At 54.5% G+C, this 26,257-nt stretch overlaps 2 long non-coding RNA genes across 2 annotated transcripts; both read right to left on the reverse strand.

The window, feature by feature from the left end:
• LOC136791287 (uncharacterized) lies at nucleotides 1–25,379 on the reverse strand. Its single transcript, XR_010832937.1, has 3 exons — nucleotides 24,615–25,379; nucleotides 24,407–24,508; nucleotides 1–1,286 (listed from the first exon to the last, which is right to left on the reverse strand). It is a non-coding gene; the product is annotated as an uncharacterized lncRNA (long non-coding RNA).
• Nucleotides 14,030–17,807, reverse strand: LOC136791298 (uncharacterized). The gene is made up of 8 exons (XR_010832961.1): nucleotides 17,645–17,807; nucleotides 17,088–17,419; nucleotides 16,373–16,423; nucleotides 16,167–16,243; nucleotides 16,017–16,081; nucleotides 14,760–14,900; nucleotides 14,162–14,296; nucleotides 14,030–14,078 (listed from the first exon to the last, which is right to left on the reverse strand). It is a non-coding gene; the product is annotated as an uncharacterized lncRNA (long non-coding RNA).
• Nucleotides 25,380–26,257: the final 878 nt, after the last annotated feature.

Genomic DNA, 26,257 nt, shown 5'->3' on the forward strand with positions numbered 1-26,257 from the left:
GCCACCTGGGAACACAGAAGGACAAAATGACCTCTGTGCTTGCAAGCCACCACCTGCCACGCTGCTCCTCTGTCCCAAACAGCCTCACCTCAGACCCTCAGAGGGAAACACCTGAACATCTTCCCCTGTGGTGGTTTTACAGGGGTAGGCGACCGAGCTCCACCAAAACCGCTCTCTCCCTCTCCCTCCTCAAAGAAGGACAGGGAGAAAATACAAGGAAAAAGGGCTCAAGGGTTGAGATAAGGACGAGGAGATTACACAGTAAATATCGTGATAGGCAAAACACACTCAGCATAGAAAGATAGAAAGATTTATTGCTTATTACTACACAATGTAGAGAAGCGAGAAACAAACGAAAGCAACCAAAAGCACCTTCCCCCCCCCCAAACCACCCTCTTCCACCTTCTCCCCCCCAGCGGTGCAGGTGATTGGTGTTTATGGTCAGTCTATAGCGCTTCTTTGCCGCCACTCCTTCTCGGACGCCCTCATCCCCTGGGCTGTGGGGTTCCTCCCACAGGATGCAGTCCTTGGTCAACTGATCTGGCATGGCCTTCCCACAGGCAGCAGCTCTTCCAGAACTGTTCCAGATGTAGGTCCATACCACGGGGTCCATCCCTCAGGAGCAAACTGCTCCAACCTGGGTCCCCCACGGGCAGCAGCTCCTGCCAGCTCACCTGCTCCTGCGTGGTCTCCTCTCCACGGTCTACAGGTCCGGCCCGGAATTTGCTCCGGCAAGGGTCTTCCACAGGCCGCAGCCTCCATCAGTGCAGGTCCACCTGCTCCACCGTGGCCTCCTCCACCAGCTGCAGCATGGAACCCTGCTCCACCGTGGTACTCCGTGGGCTGCAGGGGGACAGCCTGCTTCACCATGGTCCTCGCCACAGGCCGCGGGGGACTTCTGCTCCGGCACCTGGAGTACCTCTCCCCCTCCTTCTTCACTGACCTTGGCGCCTGCAAGGCTGTTCCTCACTCCTCTTGCTCTCCCAGCTGCTACATGGACCAGCGTGGTTTTTTTTTTTTTTTCCTGTCTTAAATATGCTCTCACAGACGCGCAAACAACATCACTTATTGGCTCCGCTCAGCAGCGGGGCCCTTACCTAACATGGGGCAGCTTCTAGATTCTTCGCACAGAAGCCACCCCTAGAGCCCCTGCTACCAAAACCTTGCCACATAAACCCACTACGTCCGTTCACTTCGGTTAAGGGACGACCAGGCTGACAACACGCTCACCTTCCCTCACTGCTCCGTGACACGGGGATTTCCCTGTCCAAGACTGCACCAAGCACCTGCAGAGACGAGAGAAAAGCACACCCTGAGGCACCTCACAGCCACAGCGTACCTGCTGCAATACCTCTCTCTTCCCAGTTGCTTTACTTCAGCTGCTCGTTAGCTCGATCTAAGATCCAAAATGTGCCCGGGCGGCGCCGCGCCAAAATGTGCCCGGGCGGCGCCGCGCCAAAATGTGCCCGGGCGGCGCCGCGCCAAAATGTGCCCGGGCGGCGCCGCGCCAAAATGTGCCCGGGCGGCGCCGCGCCAAAATGTGCCCGGGCGGCGCCGCGCCAAAATGTGCCCGGGCGGCGCCGCGCCAAAATGTGCCCGGGCGGCGCCGCGCCAAAATGTGCCCGGGCGGCGCCGCGCCAAAATGTGCCCGGGCGGCGCCGCGCCAAAATGTGCCCGGGCGGCGCCGCGCCAAAATGTGCCCGGGCGGCGCCGCGCCAAAATGTGCCCGGGCGGCGCCGCGCCAAAATGTGCCCGGGCGGCGCCGCGCCAAAATGTGCCCGGGCGGCGCCGCGCCAAAATGTGCCCGGGCGGCGCCGCGCCAAAATGTGCCCGGGCGGCGCCGCGCCAAAATGTGCCCGGGCGGCGCCGCGCCAAAATGTGCCCGGGCGGCGCCGCGCCAAAATGTGCCCGGGCGGCGCCGCGCCAAAATGTGCCCGGGCGGCGCCGCGCCAAAATGTGCCCGGGCGGCGCCGCGCCAAAATGTGCCCGGGCGGCGCCGCGCCAAAATGTGCCCGGGCGGCGCCGCGCCAAAATGTGCCCGGGCGGCGCCGCGCCAAAATGTGCCCGGGCGGCGCCGCGCCAAAATGTGCCCGGGCGGCGCCGCGCCAAAATGTGCCCGGGCGGCGCCGCGCCAAAATGTGCCCGGGCGGCGCCGCGCCAAAATGTGCCCGGGCGGCGCCGCGCCAAAATGTGCCCGGGCGGCGCCGCGCCAAAATGTGCCCGGGCGGCGCCGCGCCAAAATGTGCCCGGGCGGCGCCGCGCCAAAATGTGCCCGGGCGGCGCCGCGCCAAAATGTGCCCGGGCGGCGCCGCGCCAAAATGTGCCCGGGCGGCGCCGCGCCAAAATGTGCCCGGGCGGCGCCGCGCCAAAATGTGCCCGGGCGGCGCCGCGCCAAAATGTGCCGGGCGGCGCCGCGCCAAAATGTGCCCGGGCGGCGCCGCGCCAAAATGTGCCCGGGCGGCGCCGCGCCAAAATGTGCCCGGGCGGCGCCGCGCCAAAATGTGCCCGGGCGGCGCCGCGCCAAAATGTGCCCGGGCGGCGCCGCGCCAAAATGTGCCCGGGCGGCGCCGCGCCAAAATGTGCCCGGGCGGCGCCGCGCCAAAATGTGCCCGGGCGGCGCCGCGCCAAAATGTGCCCGGGCGGCGCCGCGCCAAAATGTGCCCGGGCGGCGCCGCGCCAAAATGTGCCCGGGCGGCGCCGCGCCAAAATGTGCCCGGGCGGCGCCGCGCCAAAATGTGCCCGGGCGGCGCCGCGCCAAAATGTGCCCGGGCGGCGCCGCGCCAAAATGTGCCCGGGCGGCGCCGCGCCAAAATGTGCCCGGGCGGCGCCGCGCCAAAATGTGCCCGGGCGGCGCCGCGCCAAAATGTGCCCGGGCGGCGCCGCGCCAAAATGTGCCCGGGCGGCGCCGCGCCAAAATGTGCCCGGGCGGCGCCGCGCCAAAATGTGCCCGGGCGGCGCCGCGCCAAAATGTGCCCGGGCGGCGCCGCGCCAAAATGTGCCCGGGCGGCGCCGCGCCAAAATGTGCCCGGGCGGCGCCGCGCCAAAATGTGCCCGGGCGGCGCCGCGCCAAAATGTGCCCGGGCGGCGCCGATCACAGACCTAGCCTTTACAGATGAAAAAGGTAACTCTGATACAACCCTGCTCAGTCTCTTGGTAATACTGCGCCTACGTGGTCAAGCCTCTTGTAGTGTGTAATCAGGCTCTTTTTAGTCCTCTGGAGAGTTACACAGGTGGCTTCATACGTCTAGAGATTCAAATATAACCCAAAAACACAAGTGGATCCCACCACCCCAAAAACAAGTGAGCCAGCAACCTCTGCTAAATATCCCTCTAGTAAGTGATTTCCAAGCACTTAAAATCTAGAAATCCATAGACTCCAACCTGCCCAAAGAACCCTGCAACTGACTGAAGGAAAGCAAAGCACTTACCCCAAAGAGCAGCCCAGGCACAATGAACTCTCCAATGGCATACCTGGGGCTCATATACCATTTGGCCCCGCCCAGCACCCAAACCCAATCACCTGGGAAAGGGGAGGGGCAAAGCACAAGAAAGTAGAAAGAGCACAAGCAGCAGCAGCTGTGGGTTTTTTTTTGTGTTTTTTTTTTGTTGTTGTTTGTTTGTTTTAAATCTGGTTTAGCTCAACAGCATGCAGACTGCAGACAAGAGAACTGGGGTGTTTCTAGAAGCAACAATACCCATGCTTTTGCTGCAGCTTCGAATATTGAAAGGACAATACGACCAAGCAACTGATTTTTTTTCAGCTGGAATTAGCTCAAACCTTTCTTTACATAGAAAGAAAAATCTAGGAGCATAACAGATCACTCATCAAAAAAAAAAATCACCAATTCCATGTAATAACATCACTCGTAGAAAAATTCACGTACTTGAGTAGGCTATCTGAAAACCAAAAGGCTATGCTGATGGGTCAAAACACACTACAGGACAATGGAGCCTGGCCCTCTGCTGCACCAGCTTAAATCCTATCCCTACACTCACCAAGGTGCAACCCCAACCCAAACACAGACACACCATTTCAGCCTCAACACAGTTTTGGAAACTGCTGGAAAGCAGGCTTCAACCTCAGCGAGGCGTGCTCAGGCTCCACGGCATGGGGCTTCAGGCACCGCTTCACCTACTGAAGCAGACCACCATCAGGAGCTGCCACGCCAGACCACCTTTTTCCTCTGCAACACCTTTCTCAGGAACCAAACAGCATTCCAGTGACCTGCTTTGCTCCTTTTCCAAAGACTACCACAGTCCGCCTTGCCTCTGGCACCTGATAAGCAGAAGAGAAAGCAACCACAGCAGCAAAAGCCACTGCACCCTCAGGACAGTTACTCTCATCCCCTCCTTTACCTCAGCCGCTTACCTACCCCACATGGCAGATGCTTCCACCCATTCTCTGAAGCCACCTAGAGCACCTCCAAAAGAGAAACTGGAATTTTACTCTAATTGATGTAGTACACTAACTGCAGTGATGGGCACGAAAATGTGCCCAGATGGCAGCAATCACAGACTTACCCTTTACAGATGAAAAAGGGGACCCTGCTCAGTCTCTTGGTAATACTACCGTGCTTATGCGGTCGAGGAACCGTACCCCACCATTTCTTAAAAACGAGTAAGTTGGCAACACCTCCTAAGCACGCCTCTATTACGTGAATTCCAAGCACTGAAAATCTAGAAGGCTGCAACGTCTAAAGACTCTACAGCCACACAAACCACAGGCAAAAGCTCCAAAACTATAACAAACTGTCCCTAACCCTGAAAAAGACTACCCCTTACAGGCCTACTGCTGCTCTTTTCAGACACATGCTTACACAGGGAGCTTCGATGATACTTATCTCCTAAACCCTGCTCCATCACTTTGCCACCAAGGTTGTAACTTTGATAATATTTGACGTATAATATTTGACATACAGGCAAAGACTCACAAGTAAGCCCCGCAATTCGGCAAAAATCATAAGGGACCCAGAACCACAAAGTAAACACACACAGTAACACTGCCATCCTATCCGTAAACATGCTATAACAATTACTCACCTGAAGAAGAGCTGCATGCAATACAGGCACCTATTACTAGATTGGTTTACTCTAACAGATCCTACCAGTTGTTACCTCACAAAGATGGGCGTACCGGTCTCTACTTGGAAACGCATCAGTCCATAGACTCTTAACCACCTAAAGAAACCTCCAACTCACTGAAGGAAAAACAAAGCATCTACTCTAAAGTGCAGCCCAAGCAGAATGAGCTCTCTGATGGGATGCCTGTGACTCAATGACCACTAGGCCCTCCCTGGAACCCAAAGCCAATCACCTGGGAAAGGGGAGGGGCAAAACACAAGAAAGGAGAAAGAGGAGAAGCAGCAGCTGTGGTTTATTTTTTTTTTTGCTTCAGCTTTGAATATTGAAAGCTTTTCTCCTCTACAACTCCTGTCTCAGGAACCAAACAGCATTCCAGTGACCTGCTTTGCTCCTATTCCAAAGACTATCACAGCCCACCTTGCCTGTGGCACCTGATAAGCAGAAGAGAAAGCAACCACAGCAGCAAAAGCCACTGCACCCTCAGGACAGTTACTCTCATCCCCTCCTTTACCTCAGCTGCTTACCTACCCCACATGGCAGATGCTTCCACCCGTTCTCTGAAGCCACCTAGAGCACCTCTAAAAGAGAAACTGGAATTTTACTCTATTTGATATAGTTAAAAAAACTGCAGTGACAACCACAACCCAAAAATAACAGCTACCTCTGTTCATCACTCACCAGAGTCACTCCAGAGGTAGCTCGGGTCGTGACGTCCTGTACTGCACACTGCGTTTCAGCCTGAACAAAGGAAAACACAGTCAGACCATGAACATTCAGCTGACAGCATTAGCACCCATCCCTCAACAACAGAAGTGACCCCATATTTAATGTTTTCGTTTCAAAACAGCAGTCCACTTGCCTCTGTACCTGCAAGTTAGACCCAAGCTCGAAAGGAACGGCCACCATCACCCATGCCACCTGGGAACACAGAAGGACAAAATGACCACTGTGCTTGCAAGCGACCACCTGCCACGCTGCTCCTCTGTCCCAAACAGCCTCACCTCAGACCCTCAGAGGGAAACACCTGAATGTCTTCCCTTCGCTTCAGATCAGGGATCACCAGGCTGATAGAACTCTCACCTTCCCTCATTGTTCTGTGACACGGGCATTTTCCCGTCCAAGACTTCACAAAGCCCCTGCAGAGACAAGAGAAAAGCACACCCTGAGGCACCTCACAGCCACAGCGTACCTGCTGCAATACCTCTCTCTTCCCAGCTCCTTTGCTTCAGCTGCTCACCAGCTCAAACTGAGATTCTTCGCTCACAGCGCCGCGGCAAACTCTGCCCAGGCCACACAACACACACTGCACAAGCTACATTGTTTAAGACACATGAGCTGGAACATTCCTGCCCAACAATCAGCGGCATCGCACAGGAAGGATGCCGCACACTCCTAGAAACCAAACCTACCAGTCCTGAACAGCTCCCCTGCCAGACAATTACCCACCTCCTCCTGCCAACCACGCTCAGCACACACACTATTTGGCTCTCAAAAGAAAAAAAAAAAGAACATACACACACAAAAAAAACAACTGAGCTCCACAAATGCCAAAAAGCCATGCACACACAGCAGCCCCAGCAGGGGTATTCACAGACTTACCCTTTACAGATGAAAAAGGTAACTCTGATACGACCCTGCTCAGTCTCTTGGTAATACTGCGCCTACGTGGTCAAGCCTCTTGTAGTGTGTAATCAAGCTCTTTTTAGTCCTCTGGAGAGTTATGCAAGTGCCTTCATACGTCTAGAGATTCAAATATAACCCAAAAACACAAGTGGATCCCACCATCCCAAAAACAAGTGAGCCAGCAACCTCTGCTAAATATCCCTCTAGTAAGTCATTTCCAAGCACTTAACATCTAGAAATCCATAGACTCCAACCTGCCCAAAGAACCCTGCAACTGACTGAAGGAAAGCAAAGCACTTACCCCAAAGAGCAGCCCAGGCACAATGAACTCTCTAATGGCATACCTGGGGCTCAAATACCATTTGGCCCCGCCCAGCACCCAAACCCAATCACCTGGGAAAGGGGAGGGGCAAAGCACAAGAAAGTAGAAAGAGAGCAGGAGCAACAGCTGTGGTGGTTTGTTTCTTGTTTCTGTTTACTGTGTTGTTTTTTTTTTAAATCTGGTTTAGCTCAATAGCATGCAGACTGCAGACAAGAGAACTGGGGTGATTCTAGAAGCAACAATACCCATGCTTTTGCTGCAGCTTTGAATATTGAAAGGACAATACGACCAAGCAACTGAAATTTTTTCTGCTGGAATTAGCTCAAACCTTTCTTTACAAAGAAAGAAAAATCTGGGAGCATTACAGATCACACGCCAAAACAAAAAAAAAAACAACAATTCCATGTAATAACATCACTCGCAGGAAAAATCACATACTTGAGTAGGCTATCTGTAAACCAAAAGGCTATGCTGATGGGTCAAAACACACTACAGGACAATGGAGCCTGGCCCTCTGCTGCACCAGCTTAAAACATCCCTACACTCACCAAGGTGCAACCCCAGCCCAAAGACAGACACACCATTTCAGCCTCAACACAGTTTTGGGAACTGCTGGAAAGCAGGCTTCATCCTCAGCGAGGCGTGCTCAGGCTCCACGGGATGGGGCTTCAGGCACTGCTTCACCTACTGAAGACGACCACCACCATCAGGAGCTGCAACGCCAGACCACCTTTTTCCTCTGCAACACCTTTCTCAGGAACCAAACAGCATTCCAGTGACCTGCTTTGCTCCTATTCTAAAGACTATCACAGCCCACCTTGCCTGTGGCACCTGATAAGCAGAACAGAAAGCAACCACAGCAATAAAAGCCACTGCACCCTCAGGACAGTTACTCTCATCCCCTCCTTTACCTCAGCCGCTTACCGACCCCACGTGGCAGATGCTTCCACCCGTTCTCTGAAGCCACCTAGAGCACCTCCAAAAGAGAAACTGGAATTTTACTCTATTTGATATAGTTAAAAAAACTGCAGCGACAACCGCACCCCAAAAATAACACCTACCTCTGTTCATCACTCACCAGAGTCACTCCAGAGGTAGCTCGGGTCGTGACGTCCTGTACTGCACACTGTGTTTCAGCCTGAACAAAGGAAAACACAGTCAGAAGACAAACATTCAGCTGACAGCATTAGCACCCATCCCTCAACAACAGAAGTGACCCCATATTTAATGTTTTCATTTCAAAACAACAGTCCACTTGCCTCTGTACCTGCAAGTTAGATCCAAGCTCGAAAGGAACAGCCACCATCACCCATGCCACCTGGGAACACAGAAGGACAAAACAACCACTGTGCTTGCAAGCAACCACCTGCCACACTGCTCCTCTGTCCCAAACAGCCTCACCTCAGACCCTCAGAGGGAAACACCTGAACATCTTCCCCTGTGGTGGTTTTACAGGGGTAGGCGACCGAGCTCCACCAAAACCGCTCTCTCCCTCTCCCTCCTCAGGGAAGGACAGGGAGAAAATACAAGGAAAAAGGGCTCAAGGGTTGAGATAAGGATGAGGAGATTACACAGTAAATATCGTGATAAGCAAAACACACTCAGCATAGAAAGATAGAAAGATTTATTGCTTATTACTACGCAATGTAGAGAAGTGAGAAACAAACGAAAGCAACCAAAAGCACCTTCCCCCCCAACCACCCTCTTCCACCTTCTCCCCCCCAGCGGTGCAGGTGATCGGTGTTTATGGTCAGTCTATAGCGCTTCTTTGCCGCCACTCCTCCTCGGACGCCCTCATCCCCTGTGCTGTGGGGTTCCTCCCGCAGGATGCAGTCCTTGGTCAACTGATCTGGCATGGCCTTCCCACAGGCAGCAGCTCTTCCAGAACTGTTCCAGATGTAGGTCCATACCACGGGGTCCATCCCTCAGGAGCAAACTGCTCCAACCTGGGTCCCCCACGGGCAGCAGCTCCTGCCAGCTCACCTGCTCCTGCGTGGTCTACTCTCCACGGTCTACAGGTCCGGCCCGGAATCTGCTCCGGCAAGGGTCTTCCACAGGCCGCAGCCTCCATCAGTGCAGGTCCACCTGCTCCACCGTGCTCTCCTCCACCAGCTGCAGCATGGAACCCTGCTCCACCGTGGTACTCCGTGGGCTGCAGGGGGACAGCCTGCTTCACCATGGTCCTCGCCACAGGCCGCGGGGGACTTCTGCTCCGGCACCTGGAGTACCTCTCCCCCTCCTTCTTCACTGACCTTGGCGCCTGCAAGGCTGTTCCTCACTCCTCTTGCTCTCCCAGCTGCTGCATGGCACAGCGTCTTTGTTTTTTTTTTTTTTTTCCTGTCTTAAACATGCTCTCACAGACACGCAAACAACATCACTTATTGGCTCCGCTCAGCAGCGGGGCCCTTACCTAACATGGGGCAGCTTCTAGATTCTTTGCACAGAAGCCACCCCTAGAGCCCCCTGCTACCAAAACCTTGCCACATAAACCCCCCACGTCCCTTCACTTTGGTTAAGGGACGACCAGGCTGACACGCTCACCTTCCCTCACTGCTCCGTGACACGGGGATTTCCCTGTCCAAGTCTGCACCAAGCCCCTGCAGAGACGAGAGAAAAACACACCCTGAGGCACCTCACAGCCACAGCCTACCTGCTGCAATACCTCTCTCTTCCCAGTTGCTTTACTTCAGCTGCTCGTTAGCTCGATCTAAGATAAATGTGCCCGGGCGGCGCCGCGCCAAAATGTGCCCGGGCGGCGCCGCGCCAAAATGTGCCCGGGCGGCGCCGCGCCAAAATGTGCCCGGGCGGCGCCGCGCCAAAATGTGCCCGGGCGGCGCCGCGCCAAAATGTGCCCGGGCGGCGCCGCGCCAAAATGTGCCCGGGCGGCGCCGCGCCAAAATGTGCCCGGGCGGCGCCGCGCCAAAATGTGCCCGGGCGGCGCCGCGCCAAAATGTGCCCGGGCGGCGCCGCGCCAAAATGTGCCCGGGCGGCGCCGCGCCAAAATGTGCCCGGGCGGCGCCGCGCCAAAATGTGCCCGGGCGGCGCCGCGCCAAAATGTGCCCGGGCGGCGCCGCGCCAAAATGTGCCCGGGCGGCGCCGCGCCAAAATGTGCCCGGGCGGCGCCGCGCCAAAATGTGCCCGGGCGGCGCCGCGCCAAAATGTGCCCGGGCGGCGCCGCGCCAAAATGTGCCCGGGCGGCGCCGCGCCAAAATGTGCCCGGGCGGCGCCGCGCCAAAATGTGCCCGGGCGGCGCCGCGCCAAAATGTGCCCGGGCGGCGCCGCGCCAAAATGTGCCCGGGCGGCGCCGCGCCAAAATGTGCCCGGGCGGCGCCGCGCCAAAATGTGCCCGGGCGGCGCCGCGCCAAAATGTGCCCGGGCGGCGCCGCGCCAAAATGTGCCCGGGCGGCGCCGCGCCAAAATGTGCCCGGGCGGCGCCGCGCCAAAATGTGCCCGGGCGGCGCCGCGCCAAAATGTGCCCGGGCGGCGCCGCGCCAAAATGTGCCCGGGCGGCGCCGCGCCAAAATGTGCCCGGGCGGCGCCGCGCCAAAATGTGCCCGGGCGGCGCCGCGCCAAAATGTGCCCGGGCGGCGCCGCGCCAAAATGTGCCCGGGCGGCGCCGCGCCAAAATGTGCCCGGGCGGCGCCGCGCCAAAATGTGCCCGGGCGGCGCCGCGCCAAAATGTGCCCGGGCGGCGCCGCGCCAAAATGTGCCCGGGCGGCGCCGCGCCAAAATGTGCCCGGGCGGCGCCGCGCCAAAATGTGCCCGGGCGGCGCCGCGCCAAAATGTGCCCGGGCGGCGCCGCGCCAAAATGTGCCCGGGCGGCGCCGCGCCAAAATGTGCCCGGGCGGCGCCGCGCCAAAATGTGCCCGGGCGGCGCCGCGCCAAAATGTGCCCGGGCGGCGCCGCGCCAAAATGTGCCCGGGCGGCGCCGCGCCAAAATGTGCCCGGGCGGCGCCGCGCCAAAATGTGCCCGGGCGGCGCCGCGCCAAAATGTGCCCGGGCGGCGCCGCGCCAAAATGTGCCCGGGCGGCGCCGCGCCAAAATGTGCCCGGGCGGCGCCGCGCCAAAATGTGCCCGGGCGGCGCCGCGCCAAAATGTGCCCGGGCGGCGCCGCGCCAAAATGTGCCCGGGCGGCGCCGATCACAGACCTAGCCTTTACAGATGAAAAAGGTAACTCTGATACAACCCTGCTCAGTCTCTTGGTAATACTGCGCCTACGTGGTCAAGCCTCTTGTAGTGTGTAATCAGGCTCTTTTTAGTCCTCTGGAGAGTTACACAGGTGGCTTCATACGTCTAGAGATTCAAATATAACCCAAAAACACAAGTGGATCCCACCACCCCAAAAACAAGTGAGCCAGCAACCTCTGCTAAATATCCCTCTAGTAAGTGATTTCCAAGCACTTAAAATCTAGAAATCCATAGACTCCAACCTGCCCAAAGAACCCTGCAACTGACTGAAGGAAAGCAAAGCACTTACCCCAAAGAGCAGCCCAGGCACAATGAACTCTCCAATGGCATACCTGGGGCTCATATACCATTTGGCCCAGCCCAGCACCCAAACCCAATCACCTGGGAAAGGGGAGGGGCAAAGCACAAGAAAGTAGAAAGAGCACAAGCAGCAGCAGCTGTGGGTTTTTTTTTGTGTTTTTTTTTTGTTGTTGTTTGTTTGTTTTAAATCTGGTTTAGCTCAACAGCATGCAGACTGCAGACAAGAGAACTGGGGTGTTTCTAGAAGCAACAATACCCATGCTTTTGCTGCAGCTTCGAATATTGAAAGGACAATACGACCAAGCAACTGATTTTTTTTCAGCTGGAATTAGCTCAAACCTTTCTTTACATAGAAAGAAAAATCTAGGAGCATAACAGATCACTCATCAAAAAAAAAAAAATCACCAATTCCATGTAATAACATCACTCGTAGAAAAATTCACGTACTTGAGTAGGCTATCTGAAAACCAAAAGGCTATGCTGATGGGTCAAAACACACTACAGGACAATGGAGCCTGGCCCTCTGCTGCACCAGCTTAAATCCTATCCCTACACTCACCAAGGTGCAACCCCAACCCAAACACAGACACACCATTTCAGCCTCAACACAGTTTTGGAAACTGCTGGAAAGCAGGCTTCATCCTCAGCGAGGCGTGCTCAGGCTCCACGGCATGGGGCTTCAGGCACCGCTTCACCTACTGAAGCAGACCACCATCAGGAGCTGCCACGCCAGACCACCTTTTTCCTCTGCAACACCTTTCTCAGGAACCAAACAGCATTCCAGTGACCTGCTTTGCTCCTTTTCCAAAGACTACCACAGTCCGCCTTGCCTCTGGCACCTGATAAGCAGAAGAGAAAGAAACCACAGCAGCACAAGCCACAGCACCCTCAGGACAGTTACTCTCATCCCCTCCTTTACCTCAGCTGCTTACCTACCCCACATGGCAGATGCTTCCACCCATTCTCTGAAGCCACCTAGAGCACCTCCAAAAGAGAAACTGGAATTTTACTCTAATTGATGTAGTACACTAACTGCAGTGATGGGCACGAAAATGTGCCCAGATGGCAGCAATCACAGACTTACCCTTTACAGATGAAAAAGGGGACCCTGCTCAGTCTCTTGGTAATACTACCGTGCTTATGCGGTCGAGGAACCGTACCCCACCATTTCTTAAAAACGAGTAAGTTGGCAACACCTCCTAAGCACGCCTCTATTACGTGAATTCCAAGCACTGAAAATCTAGAAGGCTGCAACGTCTAAAGACTCTACAGCCACACAAACCACAGGCAAAAGCTCCAAAACTATAACAAACTGTCCCTAACCCTGAAAAAGACTACCCCTTACAGGCCTACTGCTGCTCTTTTCAGACACATGCTTACACAGGGAGCTTCGATGATACTTATCTCCTAAACCCTGCTCCATCACTTTGCCACCAAGGTTGTAACTTTGATAATATTTGACGTATAATATTTGACATACAGGCAAAGACTCACAAGTAAGCCCCGCAATTCGGCAAAAATCATAAGGGACCCAGAACCACAAAGTAAACACACACAGTAACACTGCCATCCTATCCGTAAACATGCTATAACAATTACTCACCTGAAGAAGAGCTGCATGCAATACAGGCACCTATTACTAGATTGGTTTACTCTAACAGATCCTACCAGTTGTTACCTCACAAAGATGGGCGTACCGGTCTCTACTTGGAAACGCATCAGTCCATAGACTCTTAACCACCTAAAGAAACCTCCAACTCACTGAAGGAAAAACAAAGCATCTACTCTAAAGTGCAGCCCAAGCAGAATGAGCTCTCTGATGGGATGCCTGTGACTCAATGACCACTAGGCCCTCCCTGGAACCCAAAGCCAATCACCTGGGAAAGGGGAGGGGCAAAACACAAGAAAGGAGAAAGAGGAGAAGCAGCAGCTGTGGTTTATTTTTTTTTTTGCTTCAGCTTTGAATATTGAAAGCTTTTCTCCTCTACAACTCCTGTCTCAGGAACCAAACAGCATTCCAGTGACCTGCTTTGCTCCTATTCCAAAGACTATCACAGCCCACCTTGCCTGTGGCACCTGATAAGCAGAAGAGAAAGCAACCACAGCAGCAAAAGCCACTGCACCCTCAGGACAGTTACTCTCATCCCCTCCTTTACCTCAGCTGCTTACCTACCCCACATGGCAGATGCTTCCACCCGTTCTCTGAAGCCACCTAGAGCACCTCTAAAAGAGAAACTGGAATTTTACTCTATTTGATATAGTTAAAAAAACTGCAGTGACAACCACAACCCAAAAATAACAGCTACCTCTGTTCATCACTCACCAGAGTCACTCCAGAGGTAGCTCGGGTCGTGACGTCCTGTACTGCACACTGCGTTTCAGCCTGAACAAAGGAAAACACAGTCAGACCATGAACATTCAGCTGACAGCATTAGCACCCATCCCTCAACAACAGAAGTGACCCCATATTTAATGTTTTCGTTTCAAAACAGCAGTCCACTTGCCTCTGTACCTGCAAGTTAGACCCAAGCTCGAAAGGAACGGCCACCATCACCCATGCCACCTGGGAACACAGAAGGACAAAATGACCACTGTGCTTGCAAGCGACCACCTGCCACGCTGCTCCTCTGTCCCAAACAGCCTCACCTCAGACCCTCAGAGGGAAACACCTGAATGTCTTCCCTTCGCTTCAGATCAGGGATCACCAGGCTGATAGAACTCTCACCTTCCCTCATTGTTCTGTGACACGGGCATTTTCCCGTCCAAGACTTCACAAAGCCCCTGCAGAGACAAGAGAAAAGCACACCCTGAGGCACCTCACAGCCACAGCGTACCTGCTGCAATACCTCTCTCTTCCCAGCTCCTTTGCTTCAGCTGCTCACCAGCTCAAACTGAGATTCTTCGCTCACAGCGCCGCGGCAAACTCTGCCCAGGCCACACAACACACACTGCACAAGCTACATTGTTTAAGACACATGAGCTGGAACATTCCTGCCCAACAATCAGCGGCATCGCACAGGAAGGATGCCGCACACTCCTAGAAACCAAACCTACCAGTCCTGAACAGCTCCCCTGCCAGACAATTACCCACCTCCTCCTGCCAACCACGCTCAGCACACACACTATTTGGCTCTCAAAAGAAAAAAAAAAAGAACATACACACACAAAAAAAACAACTGAGCTCCACAAATGCCAAAAAGCCATGCACACACAGCAGCCCCAGCAGGGGTATTCACAGACTTACCCTTTACAGATGAAAAAGGTAACTCTGATACGACCCTGCTCAGTCTCTTGGTAATACTGCGCCTACGTGGTCAAGCCTCTTGTAGTGTGTAATCAAGCTCTTTTTAGTCCTCTGGAGAGTTATGCAAGTGCCTTCATACGTCTAGAGATTCAAATATAACCCAAAAACACAAGTGGATCCCACCATCCCAAAAACAAGTGAGCCAGCAACCTCTGCTAAATATCCCTCTAGTAAGTCATTTCCAAGCACTTAACATCTAGAAATCCATAGACTCCAACCTGCCCAAAGAACCCTGCAACTGACTGAAGGAAAGCAAAGCACTTACCCCAAAGAGCAGCCCAGGCACAATGAACTCTCTAATGGCATACCTGGGGCTCAAATACCATTTGGCCCCGCCCAGCACCCAAACCCAATCACCTGGGAAAGGGGAGGGGCAAAGCACAAGAAAGTAGAAAGAGAGCAGGAGCAACAGCTGTGGTGGTTTGTTTCTTGTTTCTGTTTACTGTGTTGTTTTTTTTTTAAATCTGGTTTAGCTCAATAGCATGCAGACTGCAGACAAGAGAACTGGGGTGATTCTAGAAGCAACAATACCCATGCTTTTGCTGCAGCTTTGAATATTGAAAGGACAATACGACCAAGCAACTGAAATTTTTTCTGCTGGAATTAGCTCAAACCTTTCTTTACAAAGAAAGAAAAATCTGGGAGCATTACAGATCACACGCCAAAACAAAAAAAAAACCAACAATTCCATGTAATAACATCACTCGCAGGAAAAATCACATACTTGAGTAGGCTATCTGTAAACCAAAAGGCTATGCTGATGGGTCAAAACACACTACAGGACAATGGAGCCTGGCCCTCTGCTGCACCAGCTTAAAACATCCCTACACTCACCAAGGTGCAACCCCAGCCCAAAGACAGACACACCATTTCAGCCTCAACACAGTTTTGGGAACTGCTGGAAAGCAGGCTTCATCCTCAGCGAGGCGTGCTCAGGCTCCACGGGATGGGGCTTCAGGCACTGCTTCACCTACTGAAGACGACCACCACCATCAGGAGCTGCAACGCCAGACCACCTTTTTCCTCTGCAACACCTTTCTCAGGAACCAAACAGCATTCCAGTGACCTGCTTTGCTCCTATTCTAAAGACTATCACAGCCCACCTTGCCTGTGGCACCTGATAAGCAGAACAGAAAGCAACCACAGCAATAAAAGCCACTGCACCCTCAGGACAGTTACTCTCATCCCCTCCTTTACCTCAGCCGCTTACCGACCCCACGTGGCAGATGCTTCCACCCGTTCTCTGAAGCCACCTAGAGCACCTCCAAAAGAGAAACTGGAATTTTACTCTATTTGATATAGTTAAAAAAACTGCAGCGACAACCGCACCCCAAAAATAACACCTACCTCTGTTCATCACTCACCAGAGTCACTCCAGAGGTAGCTCGGGTCGTGACGTCCTGTACTGCACACTGTGTTTCAGCCTGAACAAAGGAAAACACAGTCAGAAGACAAACATTCAGCTGACAGCATTAGCACCCATCCCTCAACAACAGAAGTGACCCCATATTTAATGTTTTCATTTCAAAACAACAGTCCACTTGCCTCTGTACCTGCAAGTTAGATCCAAGCTCGAAAGGAACAGCCACCATCACCCATGCCACCTGGGAACACAGAAGGACAAAACAACCACTGTGCTTGCAAGCAACCACCTGCCACACTGCTCCTCTGTCCCAAACAGCCTCACCTCAGACCCTCAGAGGGAAACACCTGAACATCTTCCCCTGTGGTGGTTTTACAGGGGTAGGCGACCGAGCTCCACCAAAACCGCTCTCTCCCTCTCCCTCCTCAGGGAAGGACAGGGAGAAAATACAAGGAAAAAGGGCTCAAGGGTTGAGATAAGGATGAGGAGATTACACAGTAAATATCGTGATAAGCAAAACACACTCAGCATAGAAAGATAGAAAGATTTATTGCTTATTACTACGCAATGTAGAGAAGTGAGAAACAAACGAAAGCAACCAAAAGCACCTTCCCCCCCAACCACCCTCTTCCACCTTCTCCCCCCCAGCGGTGCAGGTGATCGGTGTTTATGGTCAGTCTATAGCGCTTCTTTGCCGCCACTCCTCCTCGGACGCCCTCATCCCCTGTGCTGTGGGGTTCCTCCCGCAGGATGCAGTCCTTGGTCAACTGATCTGGCATGGCCTTCCCACAGGCAGCAGCTCTTCCAGAACTGTTCCAGATGTAGGTCCATACCACGGGGTCCATCCCTCAGGAGCAAACTGCTCCAACCTGGGTCCCCCACGGCAGCAGCTCCTGCCAGCTCACCTGCTCCTGCGTGGTCTACTCTCCACGGTCTACAGGTCCGGCCCAGAATCTGCTCCGGCAAGGGTCTTCCACAGGCCGCAGCCTCCATCAGTGCAGGTCCACCTGCTCCACCGTGCTCTCCTCCACCAGCTGCAGCATGGAACCCTGCTCCACCGTGGTACTCCGTGGGCTGCAGGGGGACAGCCTGCTTCACCATGGTCCTCGCCACAGGCCGCGGGGGACTTCTGCTCCGGCACCTGGAGTACCTCTCCCCCTCCTTCTTCACTGACCTTGGCGCCTGCAAGGCTGTTCCTCACTCCTCTTGCTCTCCCAGCTGCTGCATGGCACAGCGTCTTTGTTTTTTTTTTTTTTTCCTGTCTTAAACATGCTCTCACAGACACGCAAACAACATCACTTATTGGCTCCGCTCAGCAGCGGGGCCCTTACCTAACATGGGGCAGCTTCTAGATTCTTTGCACAGAAGCCACCCCTAGAGCCCCCTGCTACCAAAACCTTGCCACATAAACCCCCCACGTCCCTTCACTTTGGTTAAGGGACGACCAGGCTGACACGCTCACCTTCCCTCACTGCTCCGTGACACGGGGATTTCCCTGTCCAAGTCTGCACCAAGCCCCTGCAGAGACGAGAGAAAAACACACCCTGAGGCACCTCACAGCCACAGCCTACCTGCTGCAATACCTCTCTTCCCAGTTGCTTTACTTCAGCTGCTCGTTAGCTCGATCTAAGATAAATGGGCCCGGGCGGCGCCGCGCCAAAATGGGCCCGGGCGGCGCCGCGCCAAAATGGGCCCGGGCGGCGCGCGCGCCCGCCCGGGCGGCGCCGCGCCAATCGGGGCCCGGGCGGCGCCGCGCTGTGGCCGGCCCGGGCGGCGCCGCGCCGGGGCCCGGGCGGCGCGCGCGCGCCGGGGCGGGGCCCGGGCGGCGCGCGCCGGGGCCCGGGCGGCGCCGCGCCGGGGCCGGCCCGGGCGGCGCCGCGCCGGGGGCCGGCCCGGGCGGCGCGCGCGCCGGCCCGGGCGGCGCGCGCGCTGGGGGCCGGCCCGGGCGGCGCCGCGCGGCGGGCCGGCCCGGGCGGCGCGCGCGCCGGGGCCGGCCCGGGCGGCGCGCGCGGGGGTCGGCCCGGGCGGCGCGCGCCGGGGGCCGGCCCGGGCGGCGCCGCGCCGGCCCGGGCGGCGCGCGCTGTGGGCCGGCCCGGGCGGCGCTGCGCGCGCGGGGCCGGCCCGGGCGGCGCGCGCCGGGGGTCGGCCCGGGCGGCGCGCGCGCCGCCGGCCCGGCGGCGCGCGCGGGGGCCGGCCCGGGCGGCGCGCGCCGGGGCCGGCCCGGGCGGCGCCGCGCCGGGGGCCGGCCCGGGCGGCGCGCGCCGGGGCCGGCCCGGGCGGCGCCGCGCCAAAATGGGGCCCGGGCGGCGCGCGCGCGTCGGGGGCCCGGGCGGCGCGCGCGCGGGGGCCGGCCCGGGCGGCGCCGGGCGCCGGGGGCCGGCCCGGGCGGCGCGCGCGGGGCCGGCCCGGCGGCGCGCGCGCCGGGGGGCCCGGGCGGCGCCGCGCCGGGGGCCGGGGCCCGGGCGGCGCCGCGCGGGGGCCGGCCCGGGCGGCGCGCGCCGCCGGCCCGGGCGGCGCCGCGCCGGCCGGGGCCCGGGCGGCGCCGCGCCGGGCCGGCCCGGGCGGCGCCGCGCCGGGGGCCGGGGCTCCGGGCGGCGCGCGCGCCGGGCCCGGGCGGCGCCGCGCCAAAATGGGCCCGGGCGGCGCCGCGCCAAAATGGGGCCCGGGCGGCGCCGCGCCAAAATGGGCCCGGGCGGCGCCGATCACAGACCTAGCCCTTTACAGATGAAAAAGGTAACTCTGATACAACCCTGCTCAGTCTCTTGGTAATACTGCACCTACGTGGTCAAGCCTCTTGTAGTGTGTAATCAGGCTCTTTTTAGTCCTCTGGAGAGTTACACAAGTGCCTTCATACGTCTAGAGATTCAAATATAACCCAAAAACACAAGTGGATCCCACCACCCCAAAAACAAGTGAGCCAGCAACCTCTGCTAAATATCCCTCTAGTAAGTGATTTCCAAGCACTTAACATCTAGAAATCCATAGACTCCAACCTGCCCAAAGAACCCTGCAACTGACTGAAGGAAAGCAAAGCACTTACCCAAAGAGCAGCCCAGGCACAATGAACTCTCCAATGGCATACCTGGGGCTCATATACCATTTGGCCCAGCCCAGCACCCAAACCCAATCACCTGGGAAAGGGGAGGGGCAAAGCACAAGAAAGTAGAAAGAGCACAAGCAGCAGCAGCTGTGGGGTTTTTTTTGTGTTTTTTTTTTGTTGTTGTTTGTTTGTTTTTAAATCTGGTTTAGCTCAACAGCATGCAGACTGCAGACAAGAGAACTGGGGTGTTTCTAGAAGCAACAATACCCATGCTTTTGCTGCAGCTTCGAATATTGAAAGGACAATACGACCAAGCAACTGATTTTTTTTCAGCTGGAATTAGCTCAAACCTTTCTTTACATAGAAAGAAAAATCTAGGAGCATAACAGATCACTCATCAAAAAAAAAAAATCACCAATTCCATGTAATAACATCACTCGCAGAAAAATTCACGTACTTGAGTAGGCTATCTGAAAACCAAAAGGCTATGCTGATGGGTCAAAACACACTACAGGACAATGGAGCCTGGCCCTCTGCTGCACCAGCTTAAATCCTATCCCTACACTCACCAAGGTGCAACCCCAACCCAAACACAGACACACCATTTCAGCCTCAACACAGTTTTGGAAACTGCTGGAAAGCAGGCTTCATCCTCAGCGAGGCGTGCTCAGGCTCCATGGCATGGGGCTTCAGGCACCGCTTCACCTACTGAAGCAGACCACCATCAGGAGCTGCCACGCCAGACCACCTTTTTCCTCTGCAACACCTTTCTCAGGAACCAAACAGCATTCCAGTGACCTGCTTTGCTCCTTTTCCAAAGACTACCACAGTCCGCCTTGCCTCTGGCACCTGATAAGCAGAAGAGAAAGAAACCACAGCAGCACAAGCCACAGCACCCTCAGGACAGTTACTCTCATCCCCTCCTTTACCTCAGCTGCTTACCTACCCCACATGGCAGATGCTTCCACCCATTCTCTGAAGCCACCTAGAGCACCTCCAAAAGAGAAACTGGAATTTTACTCTAATTGATGTAGTACACTAACTGCAGTGATGGGCACGAAAATGTGCCCAGATGGCAGCAATCACAGACTTACCCTTTACAGATGAAAAAGGGGACCCTGCTCAGTCTCTTGGTAATACTACCGTGCTTATGCGGTCGAGGAACCGTACCCCACCATTTCTTAAAAACGAGTAAGTTGGCAACACCTCCTAAGCACGCCTCTATTACGTGAATTCCAAGCACTGAAAATCTAGAAGGCTGCAACGTCTAAAGACTCTACAGCCACACAAACCACAGGCAAAAGCTCCAAAACTATAACAAACTGTCCCTAACCCTGAAAAAGACTACCCCTTACAGGCCTACTGCTGCTCTTTTCAGACACATGCTTACACAGGGAGCTTCGATGATACTTATCTCCTAAACCCTGCTCCATCACTTTGCCACCAAGGTTGTAACTTTGATAATATTTGACGTATAATATTTGACATACAGGCAAAGACTCACAAGTAAGCCCCGCAATTCGGCAAAAATCATAAGGGACCCAGAACCACAAAGTAAACACACACAGTAACACTGCCATCCTATCCGTAAACATGCTATAACAATTACTCACCTGAAGAAGAGCTGCATGCAATACAGGCACCTATTACTAGATTGGTTTACTCTAACAGATCCTACCAGTTGTTACCTCACAAAGATGGGCGTACCGGTCTCTACTTGGAAACGCATCAGTCCATAGACTCTTAACCACCTAAAGAAACCTCCAACTCACTGAAGGAAAAACAAAGCATCTACTCTAAAGTGCAGCCCAAGCAGAATGAGCTCTCTGATGGGATGCCTGTGACTCAATGACCACTAGGCCCTCCCTGGAACCCAAAGCCAATCACCTGGGAAAGGGGAGGGGCAAAACACAAGAAAGGAGAAAGAGAAGAAGCAGCAGCTGTGGTTTATTTTTTTTTTTGCTTCAGCTTTGAATATTGAAAGCTTTTCTCCTCTACAACTCCTGTCTCAGGAACCAAACAGCATTCCAGTGACCTGCTTTGCTCCTATTCCAAAGACTATCACAGCCCACCTTGCCTGTGGCACCTGATAAGCAGAAGAGAAAGCAACCACAGCAGCAAAAGCCACTGCACCCTCAGGACAGTTACTCTCATCCCCTCCTTTACCTCAGCTGCTTACCTACCCCACATGGCAGATGCTTCCACCCGTTCTCTGAAGCCACCTAGAGCACCTCTAAAAGAGAAACTGGAATTTTACTCTATTGGATATAGTTAAAAAAACTGCAGTGACAACCACAACCCAAAAATAACAGCTACCTCTGTTCATCACTCACCAGAGTCACTCCAGAGGTAGCTCGGGTCGTGACGTCCTGTACTGCACACTGCGTTTCAGCCTGAACAAAGGAAAACACAGTCAGACCATGAACATTCAGCTGACAGCATTAGCACCCCTCCCTCAACAACAGAAGTGACCCCATATTTAATGTTTTCGTTTCAAAACAGCAGTCCACTTGCCTCTGTACCTGCAAGTTAGACCCAAGCTCGAAAGGAACGGCCACCATCACCCATGCCACCTGGGAACACAGAAGGACAAAACGACCACTGTGCTTGCAAGCGACCACCTGCCACGCTGCTCCTCTGTCCCAAACAGCCTCACCTCAGACCCTCAGAGGGAAACACCTGAATGTCTTCCCTTCGCTTCAGATCAGGGATCACCAGGCTGATAGAACTCTCACCTTCCCTCATTGTTCTGTGACACGGGCATTTTCCCGTCCAAGACTTCACAAAGCCCCTGCAGAGACAAGAGAAAAGCACACCCTGAGGCACCTCACAGCCACAGCGTACCTGCTGCAATACCTCTCTCTTCCCAGCTCCTTTGCTTCAGCTGCTCACCAGCTCAAACTGAGATTCTTCGCTCACAGCGCCGCGGCAAACTCTGCCCAGGCCACACAACACACACTGCACAAGCTACATTGTTTAAGACACATGAGCTGGAACATTCCTGCCCAACAATCAGCGGCATCGCACAGGAAGGATGCCGCACACTCCTAGAAACCAAACCTACCAGTCCTGAACAGCTCCCCTGCCAGACAATTACCCACCTCCTCCTGCCAACCACGCTCAGCACACACACTATTTGGCTCTCAAAAGAAAAAAAAAAAGAACATACACACACAAAAAAAACAACTGAGCTCCACAAATGCCAAAAAGCCATGCACACACAGCAGCCCCAGCAGGGGTATTCACAGACTTACCCTTTACAGATGAAAAAGGTAACTCTGATACGACCCTGCTCAGTCTCTTGGTAATACTGCGCCTACGTGGTCAAGCCTCTTGTAGTGTGTAATCAAGCTCTTTTTAGTCCTCTGGAGAGTTATGCAAGTGCCTTCATACGTCTAGAGATTCAAATATAACCCAAAAACACAAGTGGATCCCACCATCCCAAAAACAAGTGAGCCAGCAACCTCTGCTAAATATCCCTCTAGTAAGTCATTTCCAAGCACTTAACATCTAGAAATCCATAGACTCCAACCTGCCCAAAGAACCCTGCAACTCACTGAAGGAAAGCAAAGCACTTACCCCAAAGAGCAGCCCAGGCACAATGAACTCTCTAATGGCATACCTGGGGCTCATATACCATTTGGCCCCGCCCAGCACCCAAACCCAATCACCTGGGAAAGGGGAGGGGCAAAGCACAAGAAAGTAGAAAGAGAGCACAAGCAGCAGCAGCTATGTTTTTGTTTGTTTGTTTGTTTTTTCTGGCCTAGCTCAATAGCATGCAGACTGCAGACAAGAGAACTGGGGTGTTTCTAGAAGCAACAATACCCATGCTTTTGCTGCAGCTTTGAATATTGAAAGGACAATATGACCAAGCAAGTAACTGAAGTTTTTTTCAACTGCAAGCAGCTCAAACCGTTGTTTTTATACAGGAAGAAAAATCTAGGAGCATAACAGATTACACACCAGAAAAAAAGATCAATTCCATGTAATAACATCACTCGCAGCATAAATCACGTACTTGAGTAGGCTATCTGAAAACCAAAAGGCTATGCTGATAGGTCAAAACACACTACAGGACAATGGAGCCTGGCCCTCTGCTGCACCAGCTTAAATCCTATCCCTACACTCACCAAGGTGCAACCCCAACCCAAACACAGACACACCATTTCAGGCTACACGGGATGGGGCTTCAGGCACCGCTTCACCTACTGAAGAAGACCACCATCGGGATCTGCCACGCCAGACCACCTTTTTCCTCTGCAACACCTTTCTCAGGAACCAAACAGCATTCCAGTGAGCTGCTTTGCTCCTATTCTAAAGACTATCACAGCCCACCTTGCCTGTGGCACCTGATAAGCAGAAGAGAAAGCAACCACAGCAGCAAAAGCCACAGCACCCCTAGGACAGTTACTCTCAACCGCTCTTTTACTTCACCCACTCACCTAACCCCCGAGGCAGATGTTTCCATCTGCTCTCAAGCCACCTAGAGCACCTCTAAAAGGCAAAATGGATTTTTATTCTACTTTTTGTAATAACTTAACTGCAGTGACAACCGCACCCCAAAAATAACTGCTACCTCTGTTCATTGCTCACCTTGCCTGAGGTAGCTCAGGTCGCAACGTCCTGTATTGCGCACTGCATTTCAGCTTGAACAAAGGAAAACACGGTCAAAAGATAAACATTCAGCTGCCAGCATTACCACCCACCCTTCAACACCACAGGTGACCCTATATTTAATTTTATCATTTCAAAAGAGCAGTCCACTTGCCTCTGTACCTGGAAAGTAGATCCAAGCTCAAACGTGGCCACCTGCAAGGCCGGGGGGGGGGGGGCATTTGGCAGCCACCTGCAAGGTGGGGGGGCACCTGGCAGCTTTGCTCTAACAGACCCTACTAGTTACCTCAAAAAGATGGGCTTACCGGTCTCAATTTGAAATGCATCAGTCCATAGGCTCTGACCCACCTAAAGAACCCTGCAACTGACTGAAGGAAAAACAAAGCCCCTACCGCCAAGGAGCAGCCCAGGCAGAATGCCTGCCCTAATCATGTGGAAAATGGGAGGGGCCGTGCATGAGAAGAGATAAAGAGAGCAGGAGGAACAGCAGCCCTGTTTTTGGTCTGGCTTAGGTCAACAGCGTGCAGAGTGCAGCACAGGCAATCAGCCTGTTTCTCCTGAAAGACTTACCTTAGCTTTGGTGAAGGAAACTGACCGGGCTGACAACCCTCTCACCTTTTTGCACCACTCCACAACATGGGGAATTCACCTCTCCACGGCTGCACGAGGGAACTGCAGAAACAAGACAAAGCACACCCTGAGGCACCTCATAACCACAGCCTACCTACCTACTGCAATACCTCTGCAATACTTATACCTCTCTTCCCAGCTGCTTTACCTCTGCTGCTCTCCATCTCCAAATCACATTCTTTTAACTGTCACACAGAGCGGTGGTCCTCCAGGTGCCATAGAGCAGCGCCATTATTTTTTTTCTTTTTTAATTTCAGAACAGCTTCCCTTCAAAACAGCTTTCCGCTTCCCTCTGGAAATGGACAGTAGGTCAAGCCAGTCACCGAGTTGCCAACGCAGAGCTTCACAGTTCCAGAAGGTGCTCTTTCATTCGACCGATTCCTCAGAAGTGTTACCTACCACTAGCAAAAGCAATAAACAGACTGCAAACAGGCACTGCCACATTTGACAAACTTCATGTTTTTAATTTTATCATTTCAAAACAGCAGTCCGCTTGCCTTTACATCTGAAAAGGCAGATCAAACCAATCACTAAGTTGCCGAACAAGAACTTGACAGTTCCAGAAAGTGCTGTTTCCTTTGACCGGCTCCTCCTAAGGTTTACCTACTGCTGGAAAAAAAGAAAAAAAGACTGTGCCAGCTGCCCTTAAGTACTCACCCAGAGCTTGAGTGTTCGCCCAGAGACAGACCAGATGTCTTTCCCAAAAGAGTCAGGACAATGTATTATTGCACTGTTGGACCACCATGTTAGCTACCATCACTAATTGCCAGGCAGGACAGCTCCAGGCCAAACACACACGTAAAAAGGCACACTACAAACATCATGAACAAAACATGGGAAAAGAATCACTTTCCATGAATTACTTTTTCAAGAATTACTTTTACATGTCGTCTCAGGGAGGAAGTAACTACCCTGAGCAACGTGTCCTTACCCACTAGGAAGCTGAGCGGCAATGTGAAAAACTACATTTCCCGGCATGCCACGGAAACCAACATGGCCGGCAGGAAGCTCAAAACCCAAAGACCACAACTCCCGGCATGCTGCGGGGCACGAAGCCTGGCAGTTGCTACAGCGCATGCGCATCTCCTCCGTCTGCAGTACCTCCCTTTCGCCAGCAGGTGGGAGCAGAGAGCGACGCGTCACCGCAGCGCCTCTTCGCCTACAGCACCGCTCGCTGTTCGGCCACCAGGTGACACCAGGCGCCGCCGCGCCACCCTGCTCCATGCATGGGCGGAAACAGAACGGCAGGCACGGCTTCCCAGGCCGTCTGCTCGTTAAGGGAAGCGGCGGGAGCCGCGTGGAACACCACACAAGAACGGCAAGAAAAAGCATCCCGCTCCACGGGCACTGGGGAAGTAACTGCCCATCCTAAAAGGCCCCGTGCTGAGCCGCAACGTGAAACTACAGTTCGCAGCATGCTCTGGAAACCAATGTGGCCGATCAAAAGCCCGGAGCCCAAAGACCACAACTCCCGGCATGCTGTGGGGCAAGACGCTCCCAGCCACCTGACCCAGCTGACGCCCCGCCCCAGAGTCAAACCCGTGCTTTCTGATCCGCCGCCTACTACCCCAGCCACAGGTCCCGCAGGACCCAGCCGCCCCAACACCCTTCCCTCCCCTCTGCCACGGACGCCCAGGCCCTCCCTCACCTGCTGCTCCGCAGCAGCCACAGCCTAGGTCACGCTCGCCAATCACTCCCTCTGCGCAGACCAGCCCCAGGGAGCAAAGACAGCACAGGCCTACCCCCACCATTGCTGCCCTTGCCCCCCCCCCCCCGCCTGCAGCCTCCCCA

This window comes from Anser cygnoides, chromosome 7, assembly GCF_040182565.1.
Source record: "Anser cygnoides isolate HZ-2024a breed goose chromosome 7, Taihu_goose_T2T_genome, whole genome shotgun sequence".
Classification (NCBI taxonomy): Eukaryota; Metazoa; Chordata; class Aves; order Anseriformes; family Anatidae; genus Anser; species Anser cygnoides.